Source organism: Fukomys damarensis, unplaced genomic scaffold (assembly GCF_012274545.1).
Source record: "Fukomys damarensis isolate Sample0158 unplaced genomic scaffold, DMR_v1.0_HiC HiC_scaffold_38, whole genome shotgun sequence".
NCBI lineage: Eukaryota > Metazoa > Chordata > Mammalia > Rodentia > Bathyergidae > Fukomys > Fukomys damarensis.
The window spans coordinates 76566261-76572693 of record NW_022900950.1 but is presented as its reverse complement, the minus strand read 5'-3'; the positions used below and the strand labels follow the sequence as shown (position 1 = coordinate 76572693).

Genomic DNA, 6433 nt, shown 5'->3' with positions numbered 1-6433 from the left:
AACCTGCAACTGTTTTCAGTGGCAGACAAATGGCAAAGTAGAACTGGTTCCTGGTTATCTGTGTTCCCTGAACACCTCGGAGTTGCACTGGCCTCTCCTCTTGACGCAGTCTGACTTGGGCCATGACACCGAGGGCGCCTAAGTGAACAGAAGATTAGTCCTCCTTTCTCCACCTGTGACTTCCAGGGCTGCCTGGGGAGAAGGCCTCGGCCAGCATCAGAGGCATCCGCAGGGCAGCCTGTGCGGCCTTTGGGAGCCTGGTCTGGTGACAGGGGTGGGGAGTGGATAGACAGAAACCCGCAGTGATCTTACATGTCAGCTTGGAAAGAGTCCTTACCCCAAGCCCTAGGAACTGACCACCTTGCAGTGTGCGGGTTGCCTGGCTTTCGCCTTCCACAGCTGAGTCTTGCTGGCTCAAGGTGTCACCTCATGGACCAGTTAGGGGTAATCTCGATAACTGGATGGCCAGTGGCTGAGTCACTGCTGAGGAGACCCAGTCCAGTAAAACTAGCAGAAACAAATCAATAAATATAGCGTAAGGATTTGGAGAACGGGATGTATCTGATTGACTGACAAAGTACAGAGACGTCAGAGAACTGGTGAGTATTTTCTTCTGCCTGTCTACATTTCCTCCTATGTTCTTGCATATGGTCTGGGCGGGGTCACCCAGGATAACACACATGCCGCAAAGCACACCCCTTTCCTTCTCAGCGGGTAACAAGATCCTTTAGCTGGTCAGCTGCGCACCATGAAGAAGATCTTCAAGCCAGGGTTATTCCCGCAGTGGAATTAAAACCTTGCCCCTGGTGCGTGTCGAGCCTGTCCAACACCTCTGCAGACACCGAAATTGTAACCCTTTCCTTCCACAAGCATTTCTGCCTTCACCACAGCACACCAAACTCAATGATTTTCTTTCTAGGTGACATTAGCAGTGCACCCTTCAGGGCACACCATGTCCAGCCCTGACAGGAGCCCGTCTGATGCCATCCACAGCCAAGCTTCCCGCCCGGGCCCAGGCCCAGGCCCAGGCAGTCGGGCTTCCGGGCAGGAGCAATGTGGACAGCTCTTGGGCTTTACTCTTTTGAGTCTTTGGGATTTAAAAAATAAAATAAAATAATGATGTGTCTTTCTGTCTGTCACATTTCACACATTTTCAGAGGTTAGAGTCACGGTGGCAAAGCCCAAAAGCTGACATACTTGGCTGCAGTACGTGGCAGGCTCAGCCGTCCCACAAGGCGCAGGACGGGCCCATTTCACCGGGTGCTACAGAATTCCTGGCCCAGCATGTTTGGAAGAAACATCCAACATTTTGATAGAAGGCTTCTCTGGGTCTTGACAAGGGCTGTTTTTCAATATTCCTTAAAATCCATCCAGAGAAACGGAAAATCCATAAGCACATCATCTTGTGGCTTCCCTGCATGTCAGAGGCCTCCTTCTCAAGAATTATTTATGAAAGTAGTTGTTTTTTTCTCTAGATCTGAATGAGAAGAGTTTCTTTAAAAAGTAAATGAAACGATTTAGGAGAAATAATGAAAATATTTGTATTCTAAACTTTGGACTTCTTCATTTTCCAACAAACAATAATTAATAAAAAAATAAAATTGAATTGCTGTAGTCCAGTGGAGCATAACATGTGAACTCATAAAGGTAACCAAGAGAGACATGATAAAATGAGATCAATCTCCAACAATGGTCAGATAATAACGTTAAGAATGATAGACAGATGCATCTATTTTAATGTATTTTTACATGGAAAGTCCTATAATCTCTTAAAATCCATAGATGTGCTCTGTAATCTTGATTATGGATTTACAAGATGGATGATGGGCATATAAACTCAAATTAAAAGCTACACTTCTCTGTTTGACTTCCAACATGACCCCGAATTCATATGGGAATTTGCTACACTGTGGGCTAAAGGAGTGTGCCTGACACTAGCAACTCTGCACTTAAGAAGGAGCTCGGGATAGGAAAACAAGAACTAGTTCTCCTGGGATCTATTTCTTCCCTCCCTCCCTCCCTCTTTCCCTGGCTCCCTTCTTCCCTCCTTCTCTTGGTCCCTTCTTTCTTCTTAATGCCCTCTTTCCCTGCCTCCTTCTCTCCCTCCTTCCTTCCCTGGCTCCTGCCATAACACAGATTCCGAGAAGTTGATCTCTGAGTTACTCAAGCGTTGCAGAAGATCCGGCTGCCCTCTGTGCAGGGAGAAGCACTTGGCATGCGGTCTACACACATGTAACCAACAGCAACCAAACTAGAGGCAGTGTGTCCTGATTAGGACCTGATGGTTCCGCCAGCAGCCTCCACTCCCTTGTTAATTTACTTTTTTATTTTATTTTATTTATTTATTTTTTTGGTACCAGGGTTTGAACTCAGGACCTTGGGCTTGTGAGGCAGGCAGTGGCACCGCTGAGCTAAATCCCCGGCCCCACATCCTCAGAACTAAGTCTCTTAGCTCAGATCACAGCATTCCCCTTTCTGTGCCTCTCTACCCCTCCGAGATTTACAGTCCTAAATATTTAGATGAGTGCTCTAATCTCCATATCATTTCATCCACTTCAGAATGATTTCGTCTCCCATAAGCCCACTGGAAGAAGGAGTAGATGTCATTCTGTCCTAAACCTATTATGTTCACAAAGATTTCTAAGCAAACATTTATGTTTCTTAATTTGAGACTAATGGCAATGGTGCTAAGAGAAAGTGATTATGAAAATGAGATTTTCACAGTCCTTTTCACTATAGTAAACTATGAATAAAAACCTATTATGGTTTCTCATTTTCGAGCACGAAGCCTAATGTGCAATGAGAATGAAATTGGAATGTTTTGTTAATGTATAAAGCATAAAAATGCCCCACATCCTCATAAGGAGAAAGACAGTCATAGCTCCCTAAATGATACTGCATTCTGAATGTTTCACATGTGCATCGCCACTCAAAACCATTTCCAGGGGATAAAACATAAATGCGTTCGATATTAGGTCATAGTATAAAAAATTATTCTTCAAGGTGCAGTTTCTAGCTTTATAGAAGGAAAAGAATAAGAAAAGCAGTCAAAAATGAAAGTGGGAGTGGAAGTTTGGGGAGAAATAGAAAGGGAAAGACAAAATAGAACTCATTTTCTCTTAATCTTGGTCCAGTTAACAGAAAAAAGGGATATTAAAAGGTGCAGAAAAAGGAATTTGGCCCCAGACAACAAGAACACAGGGACCAGGACAAATCACAGGCTTTGAAAATTGCAGCACATAGAAATAAAAATGTCTCCTTGGGCTGGAATTGCTGAACAAAGTGGAGGCTAGTAATGGTGAACCTTTTAGAGAGGAGCCCCAAAATGTAACCCAAAACCCACTTATTTATCACACAGTGACAGGCAATTAAATCTGAACACTGAGGTTTTAGTTTAGATAAAACAATTCCCACATTAGCATCTTTTCTCTTAAAAGAAAAACACAATAACAGCTTTCAGTGATTCAAACAACCTTTTATTGAAAGGTAAAAGATTGCATTCTGCGTGTGTTTGCAGTTAGTGTGATCTTTGTTGTTGTGTGCACTCTGATAATTTGCAAACGTTGGCTCGTACTTTGTTAGTTCAAGAGCAACCCGTGCAGCGTTCAGGTCACCTGCTAGTCCATTTCTTGTTTCAGATTTAATATACTTAATTCAAAGCTGGAAATAGCTGATCACAAGCATAAGACAATCCAAACAAAGTGAGAAAAGCAATCTCAAGTGCTTTCATTGACTTAAAATTATTTAGTAGAGAATTCCACACTTTATGGATTATATTTTCAGAGCTGTGTTTTCCTTTGTCCTCCCTTCATACTGTGTTTTCTCTAGTGCTGCATGCAAGGCATAGAACTTATTTTTCCAAATAGAGCTTCTTTTTGTTGTTGTCATTTGGTTTATTCAACTTTATTAAAGAAAAATAAATCAATTACTAGCAGAGCTATTAGTTGAACACTCATCCACTGACGACTACATCATTCGCTCAGTGCTATATTAAACAGTGTATTGGAAGATAGATTAACTAATACCTCCAAGCCTCCTAACAATTTAAATGAAAATTACAAGAGGTTTTGAGACCCTATTTTGGAATACAAAGGGTGTTTGAGTTCCAATTTCCATTCTCTGAAGAACAAGAACAGGTCATACCTTTACTGACATGCATAAAACACATCACATTTTCTGTTCTGCTGATGCTATAAATTCAATACCAATTCTCCAGCCACATCAGTTATGAGTGTAAACCTCAAATCTCTACCAGTGGAAGGCTTCACAAGAATGGAGGCTGCTAGAATAATGCTGCTTCCTTGACAACCGAGCATCCACCGCCCCCCTCAGCTGGCTTCTTCAGTGGTTAGAGCTGTGAGAATGGTTTAAGTCTCATAATCAAGTTAGAGTGAAGACATTGGCCACATAATACACATGCTCCATTTTCTAAAAATATTCTGACTCTTGGGCAACTGTTCCCTTGGAACTACTTCACAGTTTCTAAAAGCAGTTATTGTCCAAAACTGGAAGGACTTAAGTCTTCTCAGATGAGCGTGGAATGAATGGAGAGAGGTAAACAAAACATAAAATGTAAAAAGATGAAGTCTGATAGGGGAGCAGCTGGAAAAGAAAATACAAAAGGAACTGATTTAGTGTATTCCAGCGACGATGCAGGTTATTCTGATTTTAAGGCAGCATCGCACGGCATACTGCTGAGTCGGTTCTCAAGCTCTCCTGTTGTACTTGTCTCTGTCTGCTGTAGAGGTCCTCACAATCTCCGGCACTAGGGGGTCATCTGGGGTTGGATCATACAGCAGTGAACAAGTGGATAAAAGAACTTTAGACATAGTAAAAGCAGGAGACCACAGTGATCTGAGAATACGGAGAGAAATGCTGCATTGCTGTTAACACTGGGTGACACATTCTTGTTGTAAATGCACCCTCAGGTGGTGTGGAGGGATCGACTGCAGGAAAATGAACTGTCAAAAAGAATATGCCGCCTGGACATGCGCTGTGGTTGGGTCCCTAACTGGCGTGCCCGTGGAACACGTCATCTTCAACTGGGCCTGCAGATCATGCGAGGGAGGATCACGGACCAAGCACTAAGTTCCTTATTAATCCGCTTCAGCGCCAGGATCCCTGCTGTCCAGGCCCTCGGTGTCCACGTGTGCTCCATCTGTTGCGTTGGTATGGATGGTCCTTGGCTCACAGCCCCTGAGACACCGCCTTGGGGCGGAGGAGACCGTCTCCTCCTCGCGGAAGCCTGCCAGATAGAGCTTTCTTGAAATCCAATAGCTCCGTTTCCAGATTTCCAAAATCTCACCAGTGTAAGCAGGAGAAATGAAGTTCTTCAAATCTGGCTTTATCCGGAGAAGTAAGAAAGCACAGGGTTGTCTCCATCTTTCGGGAACTGTAAAAATCTGTTACTAAGTTCTCCTTTGCAGCAGCTGCTAGGCTAGAAAATTCCTTGTAGATTTCCTGATGGCCTGTAGGCTGGTTCCGTAAATGTAGAATTTTCTAAATGCATTTTTAGATTTGGAAATACTTTAGCTGCCCACTTTCAAGGTCTGGGGTGACTCGGCTCTTGTGCATACCCACAGTGGCCCTCACGTTGTAGGGTCAGCACCACTGACCTGGGCATAGGAAGTCTAGAGCAATCTGATCAGAGGTGCTTGCTCACAAGCAATAGGACCCAGTAATAGGACAGCAGTTTCTGAAAAGCGGATAGGAAATAAGGCATCTCCAGAAAGTATACATGTGCCCCACAGACCACCAAAGTGGGTGCTCAGCTACTCCCCTGAAACAGGAGGGCTAGAGGAGAGCTGAGGGTTGCATTATTGGACCAGAGTTAATTATAGGATATGAAATATGCACGTGTAGCACCCATGTACTCCCCAAATATCAATGAATTAATAATACAGTAATGGAGATGAATACTTAATTCCAAAAAAAGTAAGGAGAAGGTACAACTGCAGCTGACCAATTGCAAATTTTAGAAAACTCCGTTTTATAAGAGACCTAGCATCTAATATACACTGGGTGCTTCTGTAAGGCCCTTGCGTGTTGAAGTAGTCCTCTGGGTTATTATGACCCACATACATGATTGCCTGCAGTGGGCAGGTGAAGAGGACCCTAGAAGGCCACCCAAGATCACAGCGTAAGTGGTAGAGGCAGGATGTGAAGCAAGGCAGTTCACCTCCAGAACCTGGGCAGCTCCACACAGTCTGCTGGGCCGCACTGAGAAGGGAACGGTACAGAAGGGTACAGACACGGCTCCTGTATGCACCGATCCACGTAAAGAACTCTAAGAGGGAATCGATCACACTTGAGTCACCGCATCTGAGACTCAGAAGTTGGTGACGTGCACTTTGGAAGCTGGCGAGGTGGGAACCTGGAAGTGCTGGTGAGGGTGCTGCAACCCACTGATCTCTGCGTGCGTGAAGTCATTTAT

At 44.1% G+C, this 6433-nt stretch overlaps 1 pseudogene; it reads right to left on the bottom strand.

Moving 5' to 3' along the window:
* Positions 1-4631: 4631 nt before the first annotated feature.
* LOC109118173 lies at positions 4632-5158 on the bottom strand (annotated as a pseudogene).
* Between the last annotated feature and the right edge of the window lie 1275 nt (positions 5159-6433).